The 18155-nt window shown below is 48.1% G+C and overlaps 1 protein-coding gene and 3 non-coding genes across 4 annotated transcripts in view; all 4 read left to right on the top strand.

Moving 5' to 3' along the window:
- Positions 1 to 18155, top strand: part of LOC119108387 (cytoplasmic FMR1-interacting protein-like) — a 95487-nt gene that overhangs the window by 23631 nt on the left and 53701 nt on the right.
- On the top strand, positions 3359 to 3430 carry TRNAG-UCC (transfer RNA glycine (anticodon UCC)). Its single transcript has one exon. It is a non-coding gene; the product is annotated as a tRNA-Gly (tRNA).
- TRNAG-UCC (transfer RNA glycine (anticodon UCC)) lies at positions 13307 to 13378 on the top strand. The gene has a single exon. It is a non-coding gene; the product is annotated as a tRNA-Gly (tRNA).
- Positions 15748 to 15819, top strand: TRNAG-UCC (transfer RNA glycine (anticodon UCC)). Its single transcript has one exon. It is a non-coding gene; the product is annotated as a tRNA-Gly (tRNA).

Genomic DNA, 18155 nt, shown 5'->3' on the forward strand with positions numbered 1-18155 from the left:
GTGTTTCAAATTGTATTGGGGCTTAAACAGAAAAGACATTGAAGATCATTCGACGCAGTTTAAAGCCCCGCCTAAGGCCTCCTGTTTAGCTGTACGCCCGCGAAGACGTGCAGTCTATTGCGGAGAGACTATTTCAAGATCACCCAGCTGTCGCACAGCCAGAGCCTTGGCAGGGGTGGGGGCACAGGGTTGACAAAGAGCCCGCTGATGGGGAAGACCCCCCCCCCCCAAAAAAAAATCGTCAGATATGGCACTTTTCTTACTGAGGGCATGCTTTTCATTTATGGTCTACCTTTCCCTGTATAACTTGAACAGAAGCCAAAAGCTACCGCGAGATAAATTCTGACTGAAATTTATACTTCATAAACTGAAAAATATGCGTTAAACAAATGCATGAAATGCATCGCCGGTGTTCCCCATTTTACAATGGTCTAGTCGACTCCTTCTAAACCGACAGAAGTTAAGAAGGAGCTATGAAGCTTCGTCATAACTTCGCTATGTGCGCAGTTTTGAACATAAGCGCTAGCAGATCTTAGAAACATAAACCTCGACGCCAAGCGTTGCAGTCTCCCAGCCCGTGTTGGCTCTACAACGGTGGTCCTGTGGCTTATATTAAGCCGTCGCCAACGGGCCGACGGAAATTATGACGCATCTGAAAAACGTACCTCTGAAGGATAAATCGCACTTTTAGAAGGTCGCTCAGGCGCATATTTTGCTGTGCGATTTCTTAGATTGGTGTTAATAACGCATTGGCATTTACAGCATCGTGAAGTGACGCTGGCTTGGATCTCGCGGTAGAACTGATAGGGTCATCTCCAGTTTTTTCGTGTTCCTGTAACTGTTCATCTGTTTTGAGAACAACGTCAAAGTTTAAAAAACGTCCAGCGTTTTCTTTGAACGGAGCGAATTAATTTCGAAACGCATGCGGAACTACAATTTTAAGACGGTCGTTTTCGCGCGGGGCGCGTGGTGTTACAGTGGCAAACGCCGTTTGGTTTTCCGCAAACTGTAACCCAGACCATCGTTGTCCTTGCCTGCGAGATTTGGGGCGAGCAGGCTCAAACATTTCGACGTAGGTTGCTCCACTAATCGATACTGCAAAAGGATGAACGTTCTCAGGCAAACATGGGATGACAATTATGTTTTTAAGCTCATGTCGACCCACTCTTTTCAGCAATGATGGTACCCATTATTTCCAGGCAAGGGGTCTTTTGAGTAGAACACTAAGAGGGAGCATTTTTGTTCCCGGTCAGGACCTGAAGGGCCGTCCCACCGCGGGGTGTCTACCGCCTTTCACTCTGACGACACGATGCGGGACCCCTGGTCGATCTGGAAACCTTTAAAGAGATGCATCATATCACAGGGGCCCCTTTCTTACGCGGAAAAGTCTCGGGCTTCGGTTTAACGGGCTCATGCTGGAACTGGGCTGGAGGGCCCGCCGTCCGGCATTGTGGGCCTCGACTGGCACAGGACCCATCCATTGTTTCGACGTGAACAGTCATCGTCAGCCTTAATATTTTCTTCTTTGTCAGAGGGCCTCGTCCAACGCAAGAGGTCCCGTCGTCCGTCTATGTTGACCAAATGCTCACCTGTTTGACTTGAGACTTCACCGCCATAACACACCTTGTGAGGCACTGGGCCCCTGACCGATGCAGAAGCCCGGCATTGTTGCAGGAGGCCCTGTCAATGCAAACCACCGACCTGGCCTTTTCCCTGCTAGGGAAATGGGCGCCCAAAGTTCTGACTGACAGGGAGCTTACTGTTCGGCCAACCGAGACACCGGCATTGTCTCACGGGTCTTCAAACGATGCAAAGAACCTCTGGCTGATATTTTAGGTCACGGCTATTCGGGCCTCAATTCCTTACGTGACCTAGAGCCAACCCTTCGGGCCTTCATGTCCTCCAACTGAGCCCTTGATCGTTGGTTCCGCTGGGCACCCGGGGCCCTGTTCGTACCTCATGGAACAGCGCCCCTGGTGGGCTCAGGGCCCCTTGCAAACACAGAACCCTCTTTTAGGCACTGCGGGCCCCTGATAGATATAGGGGCCCCGACCAATGTAAATCGCTGGCCCCGGCTTTGTATCTGACTGGGACGTTGACCCCCGGCCCATATGGACACGGAGCTGACTATACGCTGCTGATGGTGCCTGACCGACATATGGGCCCATATCAATACGGGGTCCTCGATAGGCGCAAAGGGCCGTCTGACTGTCACTTGAAAGCCATCCCTGCAGGCTGGAGCCCCTGAATGAAACTCGACCAGCACTTCGTGCCATTAAGTCCCCCAATTGGGCCCTTGATCGCCGGTCCCGGTGAGCCCTCCATGCTCTTCAAGCCTCCTCAAACACTGCCCCTGGACGACTCGGGCTCCCTGCCAACACAGGACCCCCTGTGAGGCACTGTGGGACCCCTGACAGACGCTGGGGTCCCGAACAATGTAAATCGCTGGCTCCTGCTTTGTTCCTGCTTGGGAATGGGCTACCAGGCCATGCCGACACGGTGCCGACTATACTTAATTGGTGGTGTCTGATCGACATATAAGCCCTTATTGACTCAGGGGCCCCTGATTAGCGCACATGGCCGTCTGGACGACATTAAAGTTCTTGACCCGCAAGGCCAGGCCCTTCCAAACAACCTCCGGTCGGTCTTTCGGGCCCTTTAAGCGCTCAAAGCAGGTTTCAATCGTAGACCCTGAGGGGTCCGAAAGGGCCCCTCGGAACCTAGGGGGGATGCACGTGCCCCCCTCCTGCCGGCGCTACCGGCAGCGATCAAGGGGAATACAAAAGTGGTCGATGCGTTCATATCTGGCGTTCGTGAGCACGGTCTCCAGAGATAACGGCGGTCAATTGGCTATCAAGCAATGTTGTTCGAGGTACGATGGCGTGGTTAAAAAAACCTTGACGCATTGAGCATCGCCATATATGATGTTTGCTTCGATATCTTCAAAGCTGAAACATTCCTTTCAACGTAACGTAACGTTCTAAATCGGCGGAATTTTAAGATGCGATGGCAAGAGGATGTCATCAAAGGATACTGTAAGACACGCAACGCTACTTTCAGAGCCTTTTAGGTGCCTTTCATACATTTTTTCTCGCGGAATTTGAGGAACTATTTTTGATGTGACATCAAAACGCCCATTCGGCGTTCTCTCGAGACGTCCAAGGCGCCCTTTGCATACCAGGACCCACCTTCATGTGATTGGAATGTCAATAGCTGTCTTGTAAACGTCATTTCGTCAAACGTCGAACGACAGACCGGCGTATAATAACTACGTCTGACACTCACCGGCCCACTTTCACTTTTTAAGTGAAAGCAAGTACTGGTGCAGCATTATATGCAGCATTTGCATTGATCGCAAGCGATGGTGGTATAGTGGTGAGCATAGCTGCCTTCCAAGCAGTTGACCCGGGTTCGATTCCCGGCCATCGCATGCATGGTTTTGATCCGAGAGGAGGCATCCCCCACACGGCACACTGTTAACCCGTCAATGGCCAACGCGTAAGCGGTGACAGGGAGGCGAGTGGTCAACACACCATCAACCCGATACCACCCTAGTCTCGGTGTTCTTGATATCGCCCACGTCGTTGGTCAAAATTGCCCCACCGCAATTTTTTCTTGCAACTAACACACTTCGCACACAATCCTTCCGACCGGCATGTGGCCGTTTCTCCCGCTTGGAAACGGAAGAGCGGGACTCGACGCCGGCACAAGGCGTCGTCGAGGGACCTTCTCCGAGACGGCTATATGTTGGGGCATTGATAAGGGGTCAAGATAAAACTTCAGTTAAGTTTTCCTCATCGGTGGCACGTGTGTTTACCGCACAATCATGACTATTTTGGCATTAGACTGGCAATCCAGTCGCAAAACACGATTAGCGACAGGGACGGTCATCCATGATTCCATATCCATCAAATCGGGACCACTGAATACATTCCTGAATTCTGATGCATTTCCGCTCGATTAAGTAACCGTGCGTTCGATATTGTTGACGATGACCTGTCTCATCTCAAGCATGAAGGCTGTGCTGAGATCCTGAAAGGTCACTAGATTGTGTAAATGGACGCGGTCCCTTGAGGTAATTCCACCGCACATTGTCCATGGGCGACAAATTGGGCCAGTGAAAAGCCCGCAATATGGCTGACGTGGTCTTCCAAGAAAATATTCCGCCAACTAGTCTAGTAAGACTCGTAGCGTGTGCGGTGTCTCCCTGTCCTGTAGTAGCCATCTTTGTCCTGATCGATCCCGTGAAGTTGTCCCACGACCCCCAAAAGGGTATCAGAACGGTGAAGATGAAGTGCTTCGAGGTGGCATTGACGGGTTTTCATTCACGCCTGAAAATAATATGGTGCGGAGCCAAGACTTACGAATGTGAAATCACGAGTGATTAGCCTTGTTTTTTTATCATGTTTTCCATTAAGGGCAATGAAGTCCCACCACACTTCTGATTGCATGAGTAAGACACTTGTCCCGCATTGTCAGGGACCTTGATGCTGCGATATATGAACCGACACGATGATCGGTCTCAAACGACTCCTGGTGTAAGAGCTGCTCGAAGAGCGTGACCTACAACCTACGTACGTACACATAAGTGCATGTCAACAAGGCCCCCGAACTGCTCCGCCTCCTCACCAGCTCACCAGGCGCTGCAACATGTCCTTCCGTTGCACAAGAGCAACGGAAAACTATCAGCCCTATTTTCCACGCATGGGGCAATTGCGGACAATTTGGTCGGCGCTCGTTTTTGAGTCGCCAGCGTGGAACGTGGTGCCCAAGGATGTAAAATGTTCGCCGCGGTATGATTGGTAGATTGGTAGTCTGTGTTCAGTAAGCGGCGGGTAACTTTGTTCTGGGATACCTTACAAATGGCGTCACGAGGCGAGTATATATATATATATATATATATATATATATATATATATATATATATATATATATATATATATATAATGCCTTTATATGTACATACATATGTGCATATATAACGAGGGCTTAGAATTATATGTTACAAAAGCACGAACGGAAACGCAAAGGATGAAGTACGAGATACACTTGGCCACTTCTCCGCGTCAGACAGCTTGATGACATGGGTGAATATCATTGGCTGCAAAAGCTAGATTGGAAGGCGTAAAACCAACCAAATTACTTTGTGCGTTTTGGCCTCCAACTTATACAACTAAGCTCCACATCAGTGTCTCAAGACACCAATGGCATCAATGGCGAAGTCATGTATCCCCTACAGGCTCTTTCGGTACTTTGTACATACACAATAGTAGCTCTCTTAAGATATTTTCCGCCTGAGATGTGTGGGCTTTGGTGTTCAGCTCTCAGTCCTGCTTCTGTTCACGCTCACGGAACCCCAGAATAAAAGTTAAAAGGAGGTGTTTCACATTTGTTTAGGGTGCCAGCTGAAATAGCCGTTTTCAGGATCATTCGGTACAGCTAGCAGTCTTGTCCTTAACACCAAAACGTCTAACGTTTCACGCTACCCACCACCCTTACGTATGCGTGAACATTGTGCACGTGCTTTTACTTTGTTCTGTGTGTTTGTACAAAAATGACATAGCTTATCGGTAGATGTATTGAATAACAATCACTCCATAAAGTACATGCAACTGGCTCATCATTGCACCCAGCCAAAATTTACCAGCTCTAGCCGGCGTTTCAGTTACTTTTTTGCTCGATGTCGCTCTAGTTGTACGCAATCGCCTTGTGGACGAGTTTGTAAGTGGGCTGCGGGTGGTAAGAGGGGTGGGCGTAGGCGTGGTCGTAGCGGGCCTCACCCTCGTGCGTGACTTCAGCGGCGTAGCCAGAGTAGGCATCAGCGACGTTGTAGGCCACCTTCAGCGTACGGCCGTCGGGAAGGATACCATAGTAAGTGCCCTGGGTACCAGTGTCCTAGAATTGCCGACATCTGCAGCTGTGCGCCAAATGCAGGGTTTTCACGCATCCCTTATACTTTTGGTCTCATCACCATACCACGAAAGCAGAGCCTGGCGCAAACACCAGCAAGGCCTGGTAGACAACTTTACTCCACGTATTTCTTTTTTGTCGAGGAAACTTGACCAATAAATGGCACCACTCCCGAAATGCAGGAGTGAAAAGTTCAAGAAATGTCTTTTAAATTAAACTTACCAGATGAATATTACCATTTGAGCATTTATATTACCAGATTTTAAGTCAAATCAGCTGATTACAAAATTATGCGAGAAAAGTATCAGTCTTTATATTTATTTAGCTCCTTTTGTTTTTGGTTGTATCAAACGAGTGTGATACCACTTTATTTCTCCCTTCTTTTTTATTGCCTTTGGAGGTACCATCTGTTGCTTAAAACTTTGACCAATTTCTATGCAAGATGCTCCAACTGCAAACTTGTACGTATGTCAAATGGATTATTTCGCCAGCCGCCCAAATATGTTTGATATGCACCCCAGCGTGAACAATTCACAGGGAATGAAGGAGGCGATCTGAAACACGGAGCTTATTTTTACCGCCAGTTTTGCCCTCTTAAGCCTTCGGTTAACCGTTTCCTTGGTTCATGGCGGTGCTCAATAACGATAAATCTAGCCTTTCGAGTTTCTGACTCACCAGGCTACCTGCCAAGGCTAAGCTAATGCTGCGACATTGAGCCTTGGGGCAGACCTGACGCAGCTAATACAGAAGTGTTTGATGGCGAAATTCTGCCTTCTGGATATGTTTGGCATAGACACCTCTTACTTGTTCCGCATTTTAATCTCGTAGGTTGGTGGGGATGATTGATATTCATATTTGGGGGAAAGTGAGATCACTCTATCTGCCCGCGGATCATGCAAAAGGTACTGCTTTTTTTGTTGGGGGGGGGGGGGGGGGAGAAAGAAGATGCCAGTGAGTCTCCTGTAGACCAAGTAATTACTTGTTTTACCTGCTTTCAACACATGATTGGTAACCAGAGTTTGCCATTTTCTGTTTTAATCCATCCAGTTTTGTCGTAAGACAAATTATGATGCCACAAAGCATGCAATGGGCTTATTTTGTTCCATATTCTTGGTCACTTGTCCCCAAAGTTATTTAAGTGCTCCCTCACGGCTGCTTTAACCAGATGATTTCTATAGTTGTCTTGGTTTGCTGAACGTCAAATGACTGTGCTGTATATATGCACTATGTCTTTAACACAGAGATAATCTAAACTGCGTAGCAATTATAATATGATTAAATATTAGTATACAACAAACAGTCAGACCATCTCACTTAAAATGCGAAACCAACATCTCAAACTTTGTGATCAAATGTGAATAAACAAGCCTAAATAAATGCATTTGCTGCAGCTGAAAAGGCAAGCAGCAATACTGGCATGGTCATCTTAAAGTTATGTTTCTTTTGGAGAACAGAGATTGTGTTGTGCAGCATACCCATTATTGCCAGTTACATAGATTAACCATTACAATCAAAATAAGTTGCTCAAAGTGCTTTCAGGTGTTTTGATTTGTGTGCTGTCAAGTTCATCTGATGTCATCCAGCAATCACAAATGAACTGAATAAAAATTCAAGTTGAAACCAGCCAAAAACTAGCTTTAGGTATCATGTTTTTATCACAAGTGCTGCTGTCAACAGATAGATGAGTTGAGATGATGTCCATCATATGGGCTACTCTAAGTTAGGTTAAATTGGTCAAGTGCATGGCAAGTGGCAATAGGAACTGTGCAAGAATCAGTGACTCACAACTGCTGCTGTGATACAAACAGGTTATACAGGATGAGATGATGTAAGGCCTCCTTAGGTTAGGCATAGGCTACTTTCATGGAAATAAGCATTAGTATTTTGTAAGAAACAATGACATAATGTTTTTTTCCCTGACCCCATCTTGAATGAACCCAGAAGTATGTATACTGTGTTCGACTTGGTAATGGGCTGATGTGTAGGAGTCCAATATTGTTTTTTTGTTTGAGTGTTTTATGCTTGTTGAATTTTCTGTTGTTACATTGTTATTGAATTCCTCTGCTTTTTTGTTTTAAAAGTGCTGTGGAAGGGAATTGAAAAGTGCAGCATCAAATTATTGGTGTTAATAATTTGTTATGCTCATAATACTGTCATAACATTACTATGCTTTAATACGCGCCCGGTTGCCCGGCTAGACACCCTTCGGCTAGGGTGTGGGGGTTCAATTTGAACCCCGCTCTGAGATCTTGTGAACAAAGAAAGCTAGAGGCACCAAATTTACAGGTTGTCTTGACCAATACGCGAACTCACTTAGGTTAAGGTTTCAGCTTCTCAGGTTCTGACCTTCATGTCGAATAAGGTCAAACAAAGTCAAATTCCAGTTTGGTCTCCAAAGCGCACCCAGAACCAAAGCAACTGTCTCTAAGCAAAAGGTCACAAGCCCATTTGAGGTCATTGACCTTGTTTGACCCTTTGAAGGACATGGTGACCAAAATGATACAATACTGTTCGAGTTTTGCATTTGAATAAGCGACAAAGATTACGCTAAGCAGTATGTTCCTAAAACAAAAAGTTCGACCCGGGTCACCTTAGGTCAATGGCCTGTTCTGACCTCTAAGAAGTCAATTAAAGATGCATAATGCGGTTTCAGCTGTCAGTCAATTCGAAATGAGCACCAGAAACTAACTCATACAGCAGGCTCTAGAGTAATAAATCAGGTTGGTTTTGACATTGGTCTGACGTTCATACCCGACCTCAGGCCAACGTAATTTGCTCATTCAATATTTGTGGTGCCTAGCAAAGCATCTCAGAGATGTATGTCTTCGTCAAGCACTCTGTTGTCGTATCAGATTAAACGATTCCCTAGAAATTGCCTTCGCTGAAACTATGGGCTTACTTTGACTTGTCATAGGTCAGCCACCGTACAAAATAATCTAAAATTGGCATGTCAAGTAATCTGCTATGCAATTTTCTACAGCTATGCCAAATTTGGCGCGGCTACGCCACGCCGTTCAGAAGCCATTCGGGAAAAGCCTTCGGGGGGTCAACTTCCCCTCTATCCCAACGCGCGTTAATGTATTCTGTTTCACTTTATAGGCCCAAGATGTTGAAAAACGAAAAAGTATAATCAGGTTCGTCATATTACATCCATGCCAACTTTAAGTGTCAAGGTGAAATTTACAAGCACATTGCGACTTACTGAGAAATATGCAAGATCAAGGACAGGATGGCAATTAAAGTTGTCTGGGAAGGTCAAACCGCCTGCATAGATACCTTCAGTGTTTGATATTATTGATTCCATCCAGCAGAGATTAAAGTCACTGGGTCTGGTGCTATCGGTGCAAAGATGTCAGAGAATGTTGCGCGATATATTCAGTAACGATCATTTCATAACTACATTCGACAAGTTTTTATGTCTGCTGACCTCGTTTTCTAGTAGTGGGACGCAGCCGGCTTGTGGACGGGCTTGTAGCTGGGCTGCCGGTGGTAAGAGGGGCGGGCATAGGCCTGGTCGTAGCGGGCCTCACCCTCGTACGTGACGTCAGCGACGTAGCCAGAGTAGGCATCAGCGACGTTGTAGGCCACCTTCTGGGTACGGCCGTCGGGAAGGACAACAGAGTAAGAGCCCTGGGTACTGTAGCCATCACGGCCCTCTTGAGCGTTGAACTGGGGCTCGTAGTCTCCGTAGCCGTGGACGTCGTAGTTGAAGTGGTACTTGGGCGGCTGGTCGTAGCTCTGCTGGTGGGCCGGAGCGTAGCTGGGCTGGCGGTGAGCCGGGCCGGGAGCGTAGCTGGTCTGACGGTGGGCCGGGGCCCTGTAGCCTCGGGCGTTGTCGGCGGCGGCAACGGCCAGAACAGCGACGACCAAGAAGACCTGAAAACGTGCCCCATGTTTTATAGCACTGACAGTCGTTAAACATGTGTAGTTACCTACTGTGTTAATACGTTGGCTTTATCGACGACAGACATGCCATCATGTACGAAATGCTGAGTATTGCCGGTGATATTTTTCTGAGCACGTCTGCAGACAGTACATTAAGACCGCTGTTTCGTCGATGTCCCTCAGAACTACTGCTGCCCCTTAGAGCACACTGTCGACATAATGCGCAGCAGTATTGTAGACCATAACGTTCTGGCAAAGGAAGTGTTTTCTTTTAGAGTATCATGGAAAACACTCCTTTGGTCCCTTCAATCGAACACACATTGAAGACAATGACTTTTGTTTCACATACGTCTTGGAAGCTTTATGACCTGTTCTCTGCTCCACCTTCAGAACACTTGCCTTCATGTTGGGCCGTAGGGTGTGTAGGACCAAGTGATACCAAATGTGGTGGTGTCTCACATTTTATGCGACGGCTGGCGGCTGAACGGTCGGCTCGGATTGTGGGATTACGTATGGGAGAGAGTGTGAGCGATGGGTGTGGCGTGCGAACTCAGCTCCGGAGGCCAGGGACGCACGATATGGGTTAGACTGACCTGTGGTCACCGTGCGACACGCGGAGTTAGGCACAACCGCCGCTGTCGGCTGTTTATCCCGACTTGAATTGGCAATCCTGCCTGGTAATTATTTTCGGTAAGGGGTTTGCCGTACGCCTTCATCAAGGACTTTTGCACGACTGGTCAACACACAAAGCTCTTTGAATGCTCGTAGTGGGCTTCCATCTTTTTTTTGTTGACTGCATGTCTTACTGCTGTCTTATAGCCTGCATGTCAGGCATTGGACCACGCGTAGACAAAGCTGTGACTAGAAAAGTGGTAAATAAAGGGTGGCGACATTCATTCCACACCAGCCACAAGAGGGGAATTTGGGGAAATTCTCCCCGGCGCCTCAGAATTTCTTCCAAATTTGCACGCATTTAGACCTCATATAGTAACAGCATGTGAGGATGTTACCATGTGCGACGTCTGAAGTCACGCTCACAGGACATTGACCTTTGACGATCGCACAGGTACGTTGGATTCAAGTTTCAAATAACTCTAGGATTGGTAATCGGACAGCTTATTTTGTGTTACACTATTGTGCACAACTGTCACAGATTGCAATACTCTACACCGAAATTAGCAGTGACCACATTTTAGCCTTTTACATGTGCTGGTGACATTTACTTGACATATTACGTGGTGAACATCCATTTTAGCCCCGTTTCGTAAGTCCAGTCTCTCTAAAATGTCCACTATTATATCTTACACGATCCTAAATACACACTGGAAAAGCAGCATTCTCCAACATATTTGCCCACAGCCCGGTCCGTCTGGCCAGCAAGATATCCAGCCCGCAAAAGTCCGCCCTCCCACAACGTTAAGTCGCCGTTAACACGCATATACGCTAAAACTGTGATATGAGCTGTGTCATTTCTCCCTAATTTTAACCCCATACATACTGTGCCTAATATATCATGTCAGTGTCATCTCATGCAAAGCGTTGTTTGGCTAGTATCATTGTTTCAAAGCTGTAATCCAAATACCTGCGCTATAAAACTTAAATTGTACCAAGGTTGACCTTAAGTACTCTTGTGCCACCTTTCAGCTAGAAATGAGAAGGAAAAGAGTATAATTCAAGGGCATAAGAAGTGTTCGCAGCTCCCTACATTGTGCGTAAGTACAAACACTATTTCAAACACATTTCACATTTGATCTCAGTAGACCGTAGGCCCTGCGTTGTATACTTGCATGCATCATCTGATGCTCCGCACTGACAGAGTAAAATGTGATTGATGTTTCAAGGGCATAAGAAGTGTTCGCAGCTTCAGCAGCATAAGTACAGACACTATTTAAGGCCTTTCAATCGCTGCCATGTACCAGCCTGTGTTCAAAAAACCAGACGGAAGCTCTTATGCGTCGTTTGCAGTACTTTAGTGGATGCACCATGCAACAGCACGGAGTAAACAGCGCCCGACAGCTTTCAAATTGTTCACACATGTGTCTGACCACTATCAATGCTTCATCCCACAACCATCGCCGCCGATGATGTGATGCTGTGTCGATCTGGAATGGTTGACACAGATTTCACACAGATACAGGTATTAAAGGAGAGGGAAAAAGTTGTGGCACCATTAGGTGCATACCCATCTTGAGATCACTTGGTGCAGTTTACAGCTCTTCTCTTAAGACCTGAGCCTGCCAAGCTTCTGAGCCTCACGCCCGCGAACATGTGTAGACAAGTTCGAGATGACTAGTTCAAGATCACCCAGGCATCCATGGAGCAATAATAACGTCACTGAAATCCTGTTATTCCACTGGCTGTGCGGTGATCCAGGCGAAAACAAATTATCATTGTCTAGTCGCTTATATCTGACGTTCGTGAATACGATTTCCAGACATGACAGTCTTCAATTTCCTCTCAGTCAATGCTATGAAAAGTACGACGAAGTAGCCAATAATGCAATGCGGAGGATATCTGCTTGACTAAGAAATTGTCTTGTCTTGTACTTGTCTTGCCATTCGAAAGTGTACAAGTACTTATAACCATGTTTCTGTATACCTGATGCCAGCTTGAATACCTTCAATTGTGGAACATACCCCTTACCGTAACGTAATATTCTCAACTGAATGAATTTTAAGACGCGATGACAAGAGGTTAACAAAGGTTTCAACGCCATTTTCTTTTCTTTTTTAGCTTCCCTCCAGACGTCTTTTGAGACAGGATTTGAGGACCTATTTTTCATGTGACATCAAAACGTCATTTCGGTGCCCTCTGGAGACGCTGAAGACGGCCTTTGCCTCAAAAACCTTCAAGACGTTCTTTGCATACCAGGACGTATCTTCAGGTGATTGGAAGGTATGTGAGTGTCTTAAGACGTCCTTTTGGGACGTCTTTCAAAACCATTTGCGATGATGCCAACGTATTTCTTGTTTACATGGCTAACAGTTGTTACGAGAAAATGGCTAAAATAGATGCCTCGAAGCAGATCTTTTTGCTATCAGAGATGCCAAACCATAAGGACCATAACAGTAAAGACGGCATTTATCGGCAGTCAGAACCGCACCGCGCCCATAATGCGGTAGACAATTTCAGCATCATAGCCAGTGCTGTGCTAATGCACCATGAGCCCGGCTCTGATGTCAACAATGTGTTCAATGGGAGAGCTGAGACTATCCCCACGCCTGACACCACACCTTGAACTAAACCCAACAAATGTGGAGATCAACACTCGGGACGAAACAGTGACTTGCTGGGAGCGATGCGGTGTCAAGGACCGTGCGACAATCCATTGTCACAAACCATGAATCCAAGGCACATGCATACACAACCATGCGTTGAGGCAGTGATTCCGACACCATTGACGACAGACCAGCCTGTAGGAACTACATCTGGCACTTACTGGCTCACTTTGCTTTCTTGAGGAAAACCAAGTACTGTTGACCGTTATACGTAGCATTTGCGACGACTGCAAGCGATGGTGGTATAGTGGTGAGCATAGCTGCCTTCCAAGCAGTTGACCCGGGTTCGATTTCCGGCCATCGCACGCGTGGTTTTAAACCGGAGCCCAGCACACTGCTCACCCGCCAATGGTCACCGCGCGAGCGGTGAGAGGGAGGCGAGCGGTTAACGGACTATCAACTCATCATCGCCCCAGTGTTTGGTCTTTCTCATATCGCCCGCACCGGCATTCAAACATGTCACATGACCATCTTTCTTATGTACTAGCATATTTTGCATATAAACGTTTCAACATGCAGGCGGCCGTTGCTCCCGCTTAGCCAGCACTCCGGGGGCCCCGCGGTGCCGGCCGACAGGCGGCCCGACGCGCGCGCAACACGAACCGACGCCGGCACAAGGCGTGATCGACGGACCTCCTCCGAGACGGTCACCATCGCCCCGTACCGCCAGGTGCACGAGGTCATCTCGTTATCGTCAGCGTAAATGCAGAGATATAATTCAATGGGCGGGGAACACTGAGGGACGGGGCGGTGCATGTGGTGCACAGACCTTTCCAAAGACGCGCCTACTCCCCCGCACAGCACTCCACTCCTATGCAGAAGGTGGAATGAATAGTAAAACGGTATCCTTTCACGTAGGAGGGTAAAGCAAAACTAAAACGAGCAAACAGGCTAGGAAGCGTCTCGCACATACGGCTGTGTAGGGAAAACGGCGTCTTTTAAAACTGCTGACAGCTTATCGAGCGTGTAAGCGATGCAGTTCGAGGGCCACGAGCTGCGAACGCGTCACACAGCCACAACATTGACTTGGTTCCGAACGGCGTCGGCCGCCGTACCATACTGGCCTCCCTCTGCCCTACACACACAGACTGGGCCGCGCGTCACGGCCGGCAAGAGGGCACGACTAGCTGGCATATCGCCCGGTCACTGTCCGGTTGGTGCCCCCACGGCGGCCGCCGGCTCCTGACCGGCGGCACGAGCACACCGCTCGTCCGGAGCACACCAGCTCCAGCCCTAGCTGGACCGGACCGGACCGGACCGGACCGCAGCAGAGCGGAGTACATCAGCCCTGATCAGACCGGAGACGCGTCAGTACCTGATCAGCCACGGTCGACAGAGCTGTACCGGGGCAGCCCCCCCCCCCCCTAAATCGCTGGCCCCGGCTTTGTTCCTGATTGAGAAGTTGACCCCCCGGCCCATACGGACACGGAGCTGACTATACGCTGCTGATGGTGCCTGACCGACATATAGGCCCATATCGATACGGGGTCCCGGATAGGCGCAAAGGTCCGTCTGACTGTCACATCGGGGCCATCCCCGCAGGCTGGAGCTCCTGAATGAGACCCGACCGGCACTTCGTGCTATTAAACCCACCAATCGGGCCCTCGATCGCCGGTCCCAGTGGGCCCTCCAGGCTTTTGGAGCATCCTCAAACACTGGCTCTGGCCTACTCGGCCTCCTTGCCAACACAGGACCCCCTGTCAAACACTGTGGGACCTCTGACAGACGCTGGTGACTCGAACAATGCAAATTGGTGGCTCCTGCTTTGTTCCTGCTTGGGGAATGGGCCACCAGGCCATGCCGATACGGTGCTGACTATATTTAATTGGTGGTGTCTGACCGACATATGGGCCCTTTTCGACTCAGGGGCTCCTGATTAGCGCACATGGCCGTCTGGATGACATTAACGTTTCTGGCCCGCATGGCCGTGCCCTTCAATACAACCTCCGGTTGTATTGCTCTTGGGCCCTTAAAACCCTCAAATCAGGCTTCAATCGTATATTTCGAGGGGCCCTTCGGGCCCCTCGGAACCTAAGTGGAGATGCACGTGCCCGCTGTTCCCCTCCTGCCGGCGCTGCTGGCAGCAATCAAGGGGAATACAAAAATGGTCGAGTCGCTCATATCTGGCGTTCGTGACCATGATTTCCAGAGATAACGGCGGTCAATTAGCTCTCAACCATTGTTGTGCGAGGCACGATTGCGTAATTAATAAAACCTGGACGCATTGAGTCTCGTCGCATATAATGCTTGCTTTAATATCTTCAAAGTTGGACCGTTCTCTTCAACGTAACGTAGCGTTCTAGATTGGAGCCATTTTAAGATGCGATGGCAAGAGGATGTCATCAAAGGATAATGTAAAACACATGACGCCAATTTCATAGTCTTCTAGGTGCCTTCCATGCATCTTTTCACCCGGAATTTGAGGACCTTTTTTGATGTGACATCAAAACGCTCATTCGGCGTCCTCTCAAAACGTTCAAGACGTCCTTTGCAAAACAGGACGTACCTTCATGTGATTAGAATGTATAAGGTTGTCATGTAAACGTCATTTCGTGAAATGTCAAACGACAGACCGGCCAATAATAACTACGCCCGACACTGACTGGCCCACTTTCACTTTTTAAGAAAAACCCAGTACTGGCGACTGTTATATGCAGCTTTGCAACGATTGTAAGCGATGGTGGTATAGTGGTGAGCATAGCTGCCTTCCAAGCAGTTGACCCGGGTTCGATTCCCGGCCATCGCATGCCTGTTTTTGATCCGAGAGGAGGCATCCAGTCCCACACCATGCACGAGCACAGCTCGAAGCCCAGCACACTGCTCACCCGTCAATGGTCACCGCGCGAGCGGTGAGAGGGAGGCGAATGGTCAGCACACCATCAACCACCCTAGCCTTTGGTGTTCTGGATATCGCCCATGTCGTTAGTCAAGATTATCCCACCACAATTTTTTCTTGCAACTAACACACTCCGTACACATTCCTTCCGACCGGAATGTGGCTGTTCCTCGCACTCGGTAACGGGAGAGGAGGACTCGACGCCGGGACAAGGCGTCGTCGAGGGACCTCCCCCGAAATGGCCATATGTATATGTGCGGCATTGATAAGGGGTCAAGATATAGCTTCACTTAAGTTTTCCTCATGAGTGGCACGTGTGTTTACCGCATAATCATGACTATTTTGGTATAAGACTCGCAATTCAGTTGCAAAACACGATTAGCGACAGTGACAGTCATCAGTGATTCCATATCCATCAGATCGGGACCACTGAATACATCACTGAATTCTGATGAATTCTGAATGCTGATTGCGAGATCTAATGGGATCCTGGCTACAAGCCATCGAAGCCCACTACAGATGTTCAACCTTTCGCTAGATCAAGTAACCGTGGGTTCGATATTGTTGACGATGACCTGTCTCATCTCAAGTATGAAGGCAGTGTTGAGATCCTGAAATATCACTAGTGGACGTGGTCCCTTGAGGTAATCACACCGCATTTCGTCCAGGGGCGACAAGCTGGGCCAGTGAGAAGCCCACTATACGGCTGACGTGGCCTTCCAAGAAACTACCCCGCCAACCAGTCTATTAAGACTCGTAGCGTGTGCGGTGTCTCGCTGTCCTGTAGTAGCCATCTTTGTCCTGATCGATCCCGTAAAGTTGTCCCATGACCCCCAAAAGGGTATCAGAGCGGTAGCGATGTAGTGCTTCGAGGTGGTATTGACGGGTTCTCGTTCACCGCTGAGAATAATATTGTGCGGGGCCAAGACTGACGAGTGTGAAATCACGAATGATTAGCCTTGTTTTTTATCATGTTTATCATTGCGGGCAATGAAATCCCACCACACTCCTGATTGCAAGAGTAATACAGTTGTCCCGCATTGTCAGGGATCTTGGATGCTGCGATAGATTAACCGACACGATGATCGGTCTCAAACGACTCCTGGTGTAATAGCTGCTCGAAGAGCGTGACCTAGAAACCACGTGCGTGCACATTAGTGCATGTCAACAAGGCCCCGAGCTGCCACGCCTTCTCACCGTCTCATTAGGCCCTGCAACGTGTCCTTCCGTTGCACAAAGCAACGGAAAACTATCAGCTCCCTTTTCCACGCATGGGGCAATTGCGGACAATGTGGTCGGCGCTCGTTTTTGAGTCGCCAGCGTGGAACGTGGCGCCCAAGGATGTAAAATGTTCGCCGCGGTATGATTGGTGGATTGGTTGTCCCTGTTCAGTAAACGGTGGGTAACTTTTTTCTGGGATACCTTGCAAATGGCGTCGCGAAGCGAGGATGTATATATATATATATATATATATATTTATATATATATATATGTATATACATATATATATATATATATAATGCCTTTATATATACATACATATGTGCATATATAACCAGCGCTTAAAATTATGTGTTACAAAAGCACGAACGGAAAAGCCAAGCATGAAGTACGTGATACACTTGGCCACTTCGCCGCTTCAGACAGCTTGATGACATGGATGAGTATCAGTGGCTGCAAATGCTAGATTGAAAGACGTAAAGCTAACCAAATTACTTTGTGCGTTTTGGCCTCCAACTTACACAACTAAGCTCCACATCAGTGTCTCAAGACACCAATGGCGAAGTCATGTATCCCCTACAGGCTCTTTCGGTACATTGTACATACACAATAGTAGCTCTCTTAGGATATTTTCCGCCTGAGATGTGTGGGCTTTGGTGTTCAGCTCTCAGTCCTGCTTCTGTTCACGCTCACGGAACCTCAGTATGAAACTTAAAAAGAGGTGTTTCACATTTGTTTAGGGTGCCAGCTGAAATAGCCGTCTTCAGGATCATTCGGTACAGCTAGCAGTCTTGTCCTTAACGCCAAAACGTCTACAGTTTCTAAGCTGCACGCCCGCGAACATGTGCAGACTATTTATGGGAGGCTAATTGAAGATCGCCCAGGAAGATTCATGACGTCCTAAAGGTGCCATTAAAATTTTACCATTCCATGGCTACCAGCAGCCAGAAATATGTCGAACGTTTAACGCTACCCGCCACCCTTACGTATGCGTGAACATTGTGCACGTGCTTTTACTTTGTTCT

The sequence above is a fragment of the Pollicipes pollicipes genome, unplaced genomic scaffold, assembly GCF_011947565.3.
Source record: "Pollicipes pollicipes isolate AB1234 unplaced genomic scaffold, Ppol_2.1 Scaffold_6686;HRSCAF=7923_pilon_pilon_pilon, whole genome shotgun sequence".
Taxonomy (NCBI): domain Eukaryota; kingdom Metazoa; phylum Arthropoda; class Thecostraca; order Pollicipedomorpha; family Pollicipedidae; genus Pollicipes; species Pollicipes pollicipes.